The following is a 12,667-nucleotide window of genomic DNA, read 5'->3' as shown; positions in this document are numbered from 1 at the left end:
TCTTCTCATATATAAAAATGAATGAATAAACATACAAACATACATATGTGTGTGTGTGTGTGTGTGTGTGTGTGTGTGTGTATATATATATATGTATATACAGGAGTGTAAACACAAGCTTTATCTTTGTGTGAGTGGTCCCAGCACTAAGCATCTTTGGTGTGGGCTCTTCCCAGTCAGCTCCTCGCTCCAGTATCGATTGAGCTGTGCAGTATTACAGAAACACTTGAATCTCAGGTGGCAGGAATGTGTACAATTGATCTCTTCCACTGTGGCTCCCAGCAGTGGCTTTTTGCTCCACAACACAGAACACCACAGGAAGAGCCGGGTTGAACACGCTGAAACACAATCGCCACAGACCGAGAGGGGCTGTCCCCAGTCTGTCCTGCTCACTGTCACAATTTATTGTAGCTCTGCAACTCTCCTCCATGGCTCTGAGAGTGTATTCTCAGGGAACAGAGATTCTTCACACTATACACATTATTACACTCATACGTACGATTCACATGGGGCTACACACACACACACACACACACATAGTTCACTACTTTACACACTTGCATATTTGGATTCGCTCTTGATTTTTTATCGAATGTGTTTTTATCTTGGTGTTCAAGTTATTTTGACTCTTGTCTGGGTTAAATGGCTTCCCTGGCTCTTGCTGCAGTGTCTGGGCAGGATGGGAATCATCAGCAAAGAAACATTACGCTCTTTAGCTGTAAGCCACTCTTGTCCACTTACTGCACACTTGAAAGTTCATTACAGGCCTGGCCTTCAGTAAGGGCTGTATGCACAGCTGCCACACTGCAAAAATATGACCATTTTGTTTCCAGTGTGAGATCACAATATATTAGAACTTGAGGGGACAAGCTTATTTGTCACATTATTGTATTATGTATGTATTTTTAAATTATAGTGCATATCATGAAAGATAGAAAAACAATTTGTTCCTTAAAAAATAAGTAAGCTGACAGTTTGTGTGTGTGTGTGTGTGTGTGTGTGTGTGTGTGTGTGTGTGTGTGTGTGTAAAAGTAGAAATAAAACAAACGTCTCCTCTTCAGCAGCATCAGCCGTAGGAGTTTTAATCAAGAGTAAAATCTATTTATTTTCTCTCTCTTCCCTCCGCAGTTCTTCTGTGTGCAGGTCAAGTTGAGATGAAGCTGGGCTGCACGGAGGCGATCTTGGGAAGCCTGCGCCTCCTCCCACATGCTCGCTGTTTTGCTGTCAGCCCTCCTGAGTCGATACAAACTGTAGCCTGCGGGCCTGGCCTGGACTCCCCACTGAGGCTCTGGCCCACCGCTGGGAGATCAAAAGACCCGCCGAGAACAATGGTGAGCCTCATTTATGGCGGCCGGAGCTCACTCTCCCTGAAAGCCCCTCCACACCTGCCCACACTGTCAGTCATGCTCAGGTGATGGATGCGCTCAGAGGCCTACTCTCTGTGGGAACACACTTCTTTGGTGTTTACATATATTCTTATGGAAGAAACACGAAGAAAACATGTCCTAGTGTCATCTCCTCTTAACATGTCCAATGAAACACAGATTTCATTCTTCAGTGTGTTTTTATCTGTGAACGTTAACTGGCTTGTGCTGCCTTTAATTTGCTCTAATATGCCTTGAAATCGCAGTTTATTGAACAGAAAAGTGATTATTGGTTTTATTTTATGTTTCTGTAAGCATTGCTCTAATTTGCGTCGTCACTCTCCTCCAGCCATTTCATGCTGGTTTTATCTTCCTGTGGTTCTCCTTGTGCTTCCTGTGGAAAATGGAGCCTGTCTGCAGCGTGTACACAGCTGGGTGGAAGACAAGACCTCCAGATTGTAAGTACAAACATGGAAGTAGGATTTTATGGCCTGTACACTCTCACAGTTATCACACACCAGTAATCAAAGGAAATATCCATCCAGCCCAAAAAACCTGATACTTCTTTTTTTGACCTCACTTTGCTCCTGTTTGTTCTCCATTTAAGTTATGCTTTGGTCTTATGAGGGTTTGGAGATAGTCTTTGCATGGTTTATTTTTATGGAGCAGCAATGGAGACTGTCCAAATGTCAAGGTCATTTATCTTGCAGTTCATCCGCTCTCTGCCTTTTGTGTGGTGAGAAAGAGAGGCACAGGCCCATATTGCATTTCATGACCTATTGTGTCAAAGGAGTACCCAGACAAACAGGTGGGAGCCCTAATGTGAGCTCCTGGTGGAGCAGACTCACCAAACTCTTAAATAAGGCACTCATGCTTGCAGAGCGGCCACAGTGCTCTGTTTCCTTCATCGTCGAATGGGAACCTTCAGGGATGCTAATGAACATACAGTCAGGGCTTGTCTCACGCACAGTGCTCCCGCTATCAGCGTCCCCCAGTTTATCATCACCACTGAAATTGCAGGGCCGTTTCACTGGGCTTTTACAACAGGGGAGACATTTAGCCCATTGTGATGCTAATTCTTTAAAATTTGATGTCTGGGGTTTGTTCTTTCAGGTCAGAGTAGGTTTATGAGACTGGCTCTTTTGACAGAGTACAAGCACCTTTTTTGTTATCAAGGAAGAAAAAACCTGTAGTCACGGGGTTTGTACTCAGTGCCCCTAAAGGCAAATTTAATTTAATGTGCATTTCCATTTTAAGATGAATCACATGTTTCCTTGTTTTGTACAGTAGAATGGAGACAGATCGTCTTTCTTTTGGTTTTAAAGAACAGCTTTGAGATTAAGTAGGCTGATTGTAGCCCTTTCACCATCAGAATTACGGTTGGTAACCTTAGCCAGGCCTGTCTGCTCGGGGGCTTAAACACACACAGAGTTGGGGACACTCTCTGTTAATGTCATCTCACAGATACTGTTTCCTCATCACAGTCTTACCTCCAGTCCCACAACCTCTGACACTTATTCGTATTCTTTCTCACAGTGTCAAAGCATGCTAGTGAGATGGAAAGATATTCCGCTGCGAAGGCTGCGGACAGAGATATTGATATTGGGCATCAAGATGGGTTGTCAGAGTGACTCCAAAGAAGCCCTTCAGCCCCTTGTCAGGTGTGTGTGATTCCATAGGTGCTCCGTAGAGATGTGTCTTGAGTTTATTGAATTTGTCATTTTCGGCCTGGGAGTGAAAAGGGCACCTGTGTGCTGCCGTAAGCCCCCACACCAGGACCGCCACTCGCATCACGCAATGACAGATGATGTGCAGGGACAACCCTGAAGCTCTACATTTTTTTTTTTTTGGGTGAAAGCAGTCCTTCAGCTTCAGCGTACATTATTCATCAGGCATCAGTGAAACAGCTGAAAAGGAAATTTACTTTGTCAATTTTCACATTAAAAGCACAAAAAAAGTCACCCAGGGTTACGGCAAGAAGAACGCAGCTATTTAAGAGGCAGGATCTGTGCTCTGTCAGACTCAAATTGAAGACTGTTGTAGCTGTGGATACTGGCCACCCACATCAGTGATAGATCAAAGCAATGGCCTGCTACAGAAGCTGCATATTCAGTGATGTTATTGGAGTGCGATAGCTTCTCCTACCCAGTCACTGACTGTGGGAAAATAAAGACGGGCCGATAGAGATTTTGCTCCATTCTACTGTCTTCATGGGATTTTGTGCCGCTGTACAGTGTACGGTATCTGACGGCTCAGGATCACAGATCTGCCACCCACTCCTCTAAAGACTCCTCGCTCCTTTGGTCAAGGTTGGTTTTCTCATAGGACGTCATGTTGCACAGGCGAGAGGAAAACGGTTTCCTCAGTGAAACCTGCAATCAAATGCAAGATAAGCAAAGCATTAGGTCATGGCAATTCCCACAATGTGCTGTTTGATATGGAGATGTGTGTGCACGTGTGTGTGTATAACTCAATTGCACCACCAGACTTACATGTCTGACTCCCACAGCGCTTAAACGGCATCGCATTAGAGCATCCACTAAATGGCTTATGTTATGATTACACAATGTCATGCACATGTAAAAGGGCGTGTGTGTGTGTGTGTGTGTGTGTTTGTGTGTGTGTGTGTGTGTGGCCCTCCTCCCTCATGCTCAGTTAAGTCAGTGCCACCTGTGATTAATAAGAAATATCCCATATCCTGCAGGTTAATGTTTAATCAATCAACTGGCAGAGAGTCTAAATGGCCAAGTTGATTTTTAACCATTGCATCCCATTAATGCACAGAGGGTTTATGCATCCAGAACTCATTATTTTTGCTCTCAGCTAATGTTTATCAGTATGAGGTGCTTGTTTTGCTGTCTGTAAAAAATCAGAAAGGAACGTGAACAGGAACATAATGTTCTGAAATGAAAGGACATGATGGTGTAGAAGTGATTTCATATATCTCTGAACAAGGTCGACAGGAACAGTAGATGACAGGTCATTTTCGGCTCATATCAAAACTGTTATTCTCTGGAGACTTCTGTGTTGTTGTGAACGTGTCTGAGCAGAGAATCTTCTCATGCGTTGTTCATGTGTCAAAGGCAAACTCTTCACAAAGTCCAGATCCAATTCTCTGGACTTCCTCCGGAGGTCCTGTCTGAAAACAGATAAGGACGACAATTGTCACCAGTTGACAAACAGTTGTCTTGTTTGTTCTGTGTGACTGTATAAATGTTGAAAATATCAATCAAATCTAAAGTATAAAAAGAGTAATATCTGTATAGCTCCTACTGCCACTTTGTTACTTGGCTAAAGCACATACTCTATGAAATCAACACCCCACTCAGCAATAATGCTCTCGGAGGCCCGGCCAGTTTACTAAATAATCGATCCAAATAAAAGCAGCAGATAAAATTGACTGACCCTCATATACTTAATTATTGCAGCTATTTGACCAAATAGCATTTTTCAGGATGCTGTGTGTCACAGGCCATCAATATTCCTTTAATCGCTGTTAGTTATTGCCCCACTTTGTTACTGCTGCGGATGGCTCGTCTCCAGTGGTCAGTTTGGCCCAGGGCAGCAGGGGAATGAGATGCTAAATGGTTGCGCAAACAATTTGATTATGCTGTTTAATTCCCGTCATATAGATCTGCCGGGCCCTGCTGATGCACTCGTTTCAGTGAGGTTGTACAGCAGAGTGCTGACCTGCGTGCCTCACACCAGCCGCACTGAAAGAGCTGCTTTTTACCTCCGTGGCCTCTGGATCAATAGTGGCTGCTCTGTGGGTATGCAGCAGTGTTTTACATATATCACCTCTTAGCCCTGACCTTTCAGCTCCTACATGTTAGTGATGATGGAGCCAATCTTCAACTTCCAGGATCAGTTATAAATGTTGAAAACATTTGTGGCTCGGTCCACAGTAGAGTGTGGATACCCGACCCAACCAAGTCAGGTCAGAACAGATCCAGATCAGATAGAAGGGTTAGGACAAAAAATTTGGAAATGAAATTCGGGTTTGACAGGCTCAGTCACGTTCTCTTGACTGGTTATATAATCTACACATGTCTGTAATTGGTAAATCAAGAAATAAACATCTGTGTCAGGTGCAGGCTCAGACAGTTTCGAACTTAAAAAATGTGGCCCAAGCTGCACTTAAGGACGCCACAGGCCCCTGGTTCTCTGAGCCAAGGTGTTGCAGTCCAGGCAAGTTGAGGGTTAACTCTCCCCCATCGAAACAGACCACCTCAGCCAAGTGAAAAATGAGAAATGAGGGCAAGCTCTCAGGCCCACTTGCCCAGTTCCCAAAATTAACATTTCAATTCAAAACCAATAATAACGCATTGTGTCTGGCATGAATGAGTGCTGCTGCAAAGGGAAGGCGATACCTCCTGTTCCTGTGTCACTGAAAAAGCTCCTTCATCTTCTGCTTAAGGGCCCACACAGTCTGAGGTCAGCCAGTCAGCCTTGGTTACACTGCACAGGCATGCCTGGGTGCACGGCTCAAACTTCCCGGTGCCTTTACAAAAGCCAGGAACTACAAACACACACGCATAGACATACACACACACACACACACACACACACACACACACAGACATGCATAGAAACGCTCATATCATGCATGAAGTTGATGGCTCTTTAGTTTTGTCAAGGACTACTTAGCCCGTTCAAACAAAAGTTCATTTTTTTGTGCTTTGAACTGAGTTGCAGTAACTAACCGCAATATCACATGACCACTTCATCCTCAGCAGCATATTATGATTTGAAATATAATCGTTGCATAAAGGTAAATAATCTCGGCATGTGCATTCCTCCTGCTTCTCGTCCTACTGGTCTGTTAGAGCTGCCTTCAGAGAGTCGTGACACCTTATCTGCCAGATACTCAGTGTGAAACATGTCATATCTGGAGTGTACTCACTGTATGTATCTGTTCATGTCAAACTCTCTGATATGCTCATTGACACAAGATCCCAGGCACTCAGCAGGGGCCGCGAAGCAAAACGCTGTGTCGAGAGGTTTTCGGGCATCTTGGCTTTTGACAATGGGATTGGGAGCCAGGCTGTGCGGCTCTGCCAAGAAGGTGTCAGAGCCAACCTCCGCTACATGCTCACCGCCATCAGAGAGCAGATTACCCGTCTGGGAGGTGAGAGAGAGAGGGACACGGGGCAATTTCAAGCGAGCACTGTGGCTTTTTCTACTGAAAGTGAAGGGGTGTGAGAGTCTATCTGCTGCCTGTCTGCCCCAAGTGATACGAGCCGTGTTAGTCTGATTGAGTCCTTACATGCACCGCGCTGTGTACAGGCAGGAGGCTTGTCTGACTGGGTTAATCTTCAGTCGCTGATGTTTCACTGTAAATGCCATTTATGCTGTTTTCCCACTTTTGCACGTTAGTCAACACATAATACTACACATAATATATGATATTAAACAAAATAACTATATTAGACTCACATGCTCACCTGAATGAAGAGTTTGGGAAAAACCACACAGGACAGGACTCATCTCGCTGGTAAGGATGATAAGGCTGAATCCTCAGTCTAATACAGGAATATACAAAACTTAGTTACTTCAGGTCTCTGCACAACAAATCAGTATGTTTTATCTGAAATTGTCACACATAAGACACAAATTAAGTAACCACATATTGTGTCAATAACATTTACTCAATGACTTCGAAACCTTTGCCCCTCATTAAAGTTTTCAGAACAGGTTTTTCGCATCCATCAAAGGTGTTCCAGAGAGTTGTATGAGCTGTTCAGGATCAATGTGATCACAAAAATGTGTTTTCGTTTTTCTAAAATGCAGCCTCAGTGCTGGCAGCATATCAAACTGGAGCAATCACATCCTGAAATAGACTTGGAAGCGATCTGGATAATTTTGCTGCTCCTTTATCAGAAGATGAAACTCTCCTTGTTCCTGGCGGTTCTCAGGATTGGATGGACCCAATGTTCCTTTTTGTTATTCAAGAAATGAGAGGATCACAAAATCATGCTCACTACACAACGACATTTTATCTTGTACTGCGAATGTTCAGAGCAGACATCGGACTCAGTGTGCAAGGTTTTTTATGGATGAAGGATTAAAAAAACATTACTGACATAGTGTATAAAAACCTTAAGTATTAAAGAGACATTTGTGTTTTTCAGTACTTTTCAACTCTGTAACTGAAGCAGCTGATAAAACAGGCACAGCACAAAAAACAACCTCAACTGTGATTAAGATGATCTTCTTTTATTGCGAAAGGTACCATTCCAGTAAATGCCCCAAGAAAAAAAGAAACATTCTCCAAAGAGATGTCAGAGGTGGAATGTGCGTAGCTTGATTTAGTAAACAACACAGGGCTTTCTACAGTGTGATCGCACCAGACTGAGCCCTGCCATGTAATGAACTCATTCTGGGTTTAATCTGTTGCTGTAATTGCAGAGTTTGTACTTTTTATATATACCTCCAATTAAACTATACTGAGAGAGGGATAATGGACAATAACACATGAAGTCAAAGACCAAAAACTCATGATTTTCTTGTGCAGGAACTGGTTCAAAAGTATGTAAAGATGGACAAAAAGTTTGAAATAATATTTGGGTTCGAGTCAGGTTTGTTCATGCCTGTAAACGGGAGAACATCGGACTCAGGTCTTGTTCAGACATGATAAACAGAATGACTGTTGAGTTCGGAACAGGCTCTGGACACAAAATTGTGACCTGACTCGAACTTGTGTGAGTTGCACAGAGCATCTAAAAACAAACCATAAAGTTGGAAAACAGCCCAAATGACAAATCTAACATCGTTCAGACTTTCTATGAAACCCCCCCCCCCGGCCAAGAAAGCATCTTTTGGCGGTCAGGGCTGACATCAGTGCTCCCAGCGAAGAGGCCAGCTCCACTAATAAGGCGCTGTTGGGATTGCTGCCTGCTTAGGTTGTCAATGAGTCTGTCTTGATCTGAGGATTAGGCCAGTCGTTCCAATTACAGCCTGGTGCCTTGAGGTTTGTCAGGCATTGACACAGACGCCTGTCGATGGCCCCGGTGCATATTCCAGGACCCCGCTGAGTGACAGGCGCCAGCACGGTGAGAGACAATGATGAACAGTGTGTGCGCGTGTGTGTGTGTATGTCAGTATAGTGTGACACTGACTCTCGATGACAGTCTATCCTACACAGATGAAGTGTGTGAGCATGGATACTAGCATAAGATTGGTGATACATCAGTTATCTATTAACTGCTTATGTGAGGGGGCATTGCATATGTACTGGTGTGTTACAAAGTATAGTGGCAATGTGAAAGGTGAACGGCACATGCTTGAATCAGTCTTTGGCGAACCAACCAATGTGCTGCCACCTTTCTCATGGCAGCGAGAAATGAATGGAGACTGTCACTTTCACCTTTAGATACTATTCAATTGTTATCATCAGTCTACGATGTATTCCAGGAATTATTTTGCCATCAAATACTGTTATTACTTTTTTTGTTTCCTTGAATTTTTTTTGTCTTGTCTGCATTCACTTGGGTCTGTAATCTGCTACATGTAATGTGTGGTATACAGCCTGCGTTTTAGATTTGATCAAAAATATGAGAAGAAAATCCACGAGTGAAGAAAAGTGGGCGAGCAGCTCGGAGACGTCCGTGGAAAATAAGGAGGGTATTTGTATCTGTTTCTCTCTATGATGGGCTCAACCTGGATGATTGCAAAACATCAGTGCAAATGGCAGCTTGCAGCGATCATATCAACACCAAGACCTGATATTTACTCTTGATGTTTCCACTCTATAGCTGCAACAATGGTGTCACATAAGTTTCACTGTGTCTAGATAGGAATATGAAAACATTCAACCAACAGCAGCAGGATTTTGACTGTTTTCATGTTTTTCAAAAAAATAAAAAAAAGTAAAAAATTAAGCTCCGGATACCAAAATTATGGACCATATCAATATTGAGAATTTGTCATAATATTATTTAAACATAGTTGTGATATAAACAGAATCAAATCATAATTTAAAGCAAAAAAGTCACAATAGAATAAGGAAAGATAAAAAATAATTTAGCAAAGAACCCAAGCTTGTTCTGGATCCAAAATCTTTAACCGATCTCAATGTTTCTTGAGAATCCCTGAAACCTCTTTGAATGTTGTTAACTAACTACCACTTGCACAACCTTTTCAAAGTCCTGATACTTATGATAATGTGGTGCTGATGTGTCAATGGATTATGCATTTTGTTATTTGACTTTTACTAAAGTGTAACTTAGTAGTATATCCATAGCCCCAAGAGGCAGATCTTCTGACACAGCCAAAACATACAACCATTTTTTATTTATATTATTTTGTAATATTATTCCTTATTCTTGTATATTATGACTTTATTGACGTAAATTTACTAAAATGAATTTAAATAATATTACATCTTTAACCTCATAATTACTTTATTTTCATAAATATACAACTTTTTCTTGTATATATTACGACTTTATTCTCAAACTCTCACATTTTTTCCCTTAAAGTGGCCCTAATACATACAAAATACATACGGTGAGACTGCTGCTGGCAGGTCCTCTAAGCACAGACATGGCTGCTGATGTGTGTCTACAGCTCAGCCTCAGAGCAGCACCCAGTAACTTGACATGGCTTGGCTGGACTCAGCCACCTCTCATCTGGTCATCTCCTGCTAACTCAACCCCCCTCCCTCCCTGCACACACACACACACACACACACACACACACACACACGCTTGTCGCCTGGGAGGCCAGCAGTGACTTTACACCCACAGAGGAGGGTCATGTGACTGCTGTGTCCCATGTTTGATACTTAATATTCACCACCTGGTATTATTTACATGCCATTAAATGAGAGACGGATGCTGCCCTCATTGACTCTGTTTATCTGATGCTGGATAAAATAATCAGAAATCCTCTTTGTGCATTTTAATTTAAAATCAAAACTGCATCAAGTCAACCTCCAGTTTGTATTTTGTTAATTTTATAGTTGTCCTTCCCTCCATCTTTTGCCAGGTGTAATGTTATCCACGAGCAACGTTAGCAGGCTGTAATTAAATATGAATGGGGCCCTGTTGGTAGCTCAGCCAGTTTGTTTGCCTGGAGAGGAAAGCTCATCAAATCAGTTGTGTTGGTGTCATTCTACACCCCCATAACACTCCATGACAGGGAATCTCGGTGGTCCTGTGTTCAAAAGGGGCTCAGAATCACCTATATTTAGAGTTAATGAATTCGAAATAACTTGCAAGCTTGCACTTTAATGAGCGATGGACTGATGAAAAAAGGGGCTCCCTGCTCCCCCTTATCCCTGAATCGCACAAAAAACATTTTCAAATTGCACACTGGCACTGATAATTCATTTATTCTCTGTAATTAGATGCTGACCAGGGTTAATATGTAGGGTGTCATTAAATGGAAATGTAGAGTTGTAAAGGGGGACTGTATGATACAGGGAGTCTTTTCTATAGAGCCGCCCAGATTGTGAGCTCCTTCTTCTAGCTGGGAGGGACCTCCTTTATTTGAGGCAACTCAAGCATGAATTCTGCGAGGGAAAGATTGGGGACAGTTATATTCACTTGTGTTTGTTGCCCGGTTGAATGAAATGACCTTTAAGATAAAGCAAATCTCTTGAGCAAGTCAGGTGAAGAAAAGGCCACACGAATAGGGCAGATGTGGTGAAAGGAACTTTTTAAATTCGACATTGAAGGACGGCTGCTAGACCATGGATAGTTAAAAGACTGCTGTTTGCTGGTAACCCTGCTCTGCCTCCATGACAATGCCACATGGTAGGAGGCGCTCACTGTGGACGCTCCTTGTTGTTGTCAGACAAGACTGAACACCAGGGAATTGCTTTTTTTATTTTCAGTGTAACTGCTGAGGAAAAGTCTTGTGATGATTTTGGTTGGGAGAAGGCAGCAGTGGAATAATGCAAGTTAATCTACAGTCTGGTCAATTAAGTTGCTCCTTCAGCCTCCATTCATGAGAAAGGCCTGTAATTAGTTTCCCAAAAGCAAAGGTATTTTCTTTGGACTGGTCCATCTGGGTTCCTCCTGACTCCAACGGAGAGTCTGTGGCTTCAGGAGAGGCCTGTAAGCTGCGTTCACCCAGTGAACAGCTAAACACGTCCTAGAGAAGAGCCATTAAAAGAGGAAGAATGTGGACGTACAGTCAGTGATAAAAACAACAAAATGAGCCCTTTCAGTCACAGCCCACTTTTTGTTTTTCTTGGTCGTCTGGTGTCAGCTGGGCTGTGCCACGACTCACCAGCTTTGCCACCTACAGTGAGGGCAGACTCCGGGCTGCCCGGGTACTTTTAGCAAGGAAGTTAATCATATACCTCAGAGCAGCACACACAAGAAAAGCGGTGTTTGTAAACCTGCCCCCACGGCTCTGCCCATAATTGGCTCTACAAGTGACTGCCTCGGCTTCCTGTCAGCATTATATCTGTGTTCACACCAGCCCAGCTGGTAAGACATTTGTTCCTTGGAAACATGGCTGCTGTTTTGATCTTTGGACTGTGAAAGCAAAGTAGCTCTCACAATGGTCGTAATGTGTGGAGGATTTTCCAGGCTGTGGAGGAAGCCAGGCAAAAATGTCCTGCTGCCTCGGTCTCAGGGTGATGAACAGAACGCTGGTGACGTTGCTGGTGCTTGTTTCCCTCTTTTGTTACATCTGTTTTAGCAGGTTAAAGCTGTGGTTCATCAAGTCTCATGAACCTGTATGTCAGACGTACTTGGTTCTTAACTTTTCATCCATTCTGGGAAAAAAACAACTCACAACTTGTACTTTTATTTTAGTAAAAGTAGAAATCCCACAATATTTAAAAAAAAAAAATCAATAAAGTAGAAATGATTATAGTTTTTACTTAGTTTGTAACAAGGAATAACACCTGAAAGTGCCTAAAAACTCCAGTAAAATGCATCACCGTATAAATATTTCACCACTGCAAAGTTTCAGTTACTATTATATAAAGCATATTTCATTGCTCCTTCATAGTAAACATGTGATCAAAACATTTACAAAGCCACATGTTTCAAATCCTGTTTTAAATCATGAGGAATATATTATTTTGAAACATGCATTTCTTTTTCAATTCAGAACACTGAGCAGAACAAAAAAAGTGAACTGGGCGCGGTATCTTTTTTTGGCATCTCCAGCAGCAAACAGATTGTTATTAGGAGGCAGCAGGGAACTTTTTTTTAAGTTGACACATGGCAGGAATCTGCAGATTAAAATTGGAAATGTTAGAATACTGCTGGTGACACCTCGACGTGTGGAGGGATGTAACTTCCTGTGCAGCTGTCAAGAAACACTTCCCAGCACCTCTCAGG

Source organism: Paralichthys olivaceus, chromosome 1 (assembly GCF_024713975.1).
Source record: "Paralichthys olivaceus isolate ysfri-2021 chromosome 1, ASM2471397v2, whole genome shotgun sequence".
NCBI lineage: Eukaryota > Metazoa > Chordata > Actinopteri > Pleuronectiformes > Paralichthyidae > Paralichthys > Paralichthys olivaceus.
The sequence above is the reverse complement of the archived record's forward strand: the minus strand, read 5'-3'. Positions refer to the sequence as shown.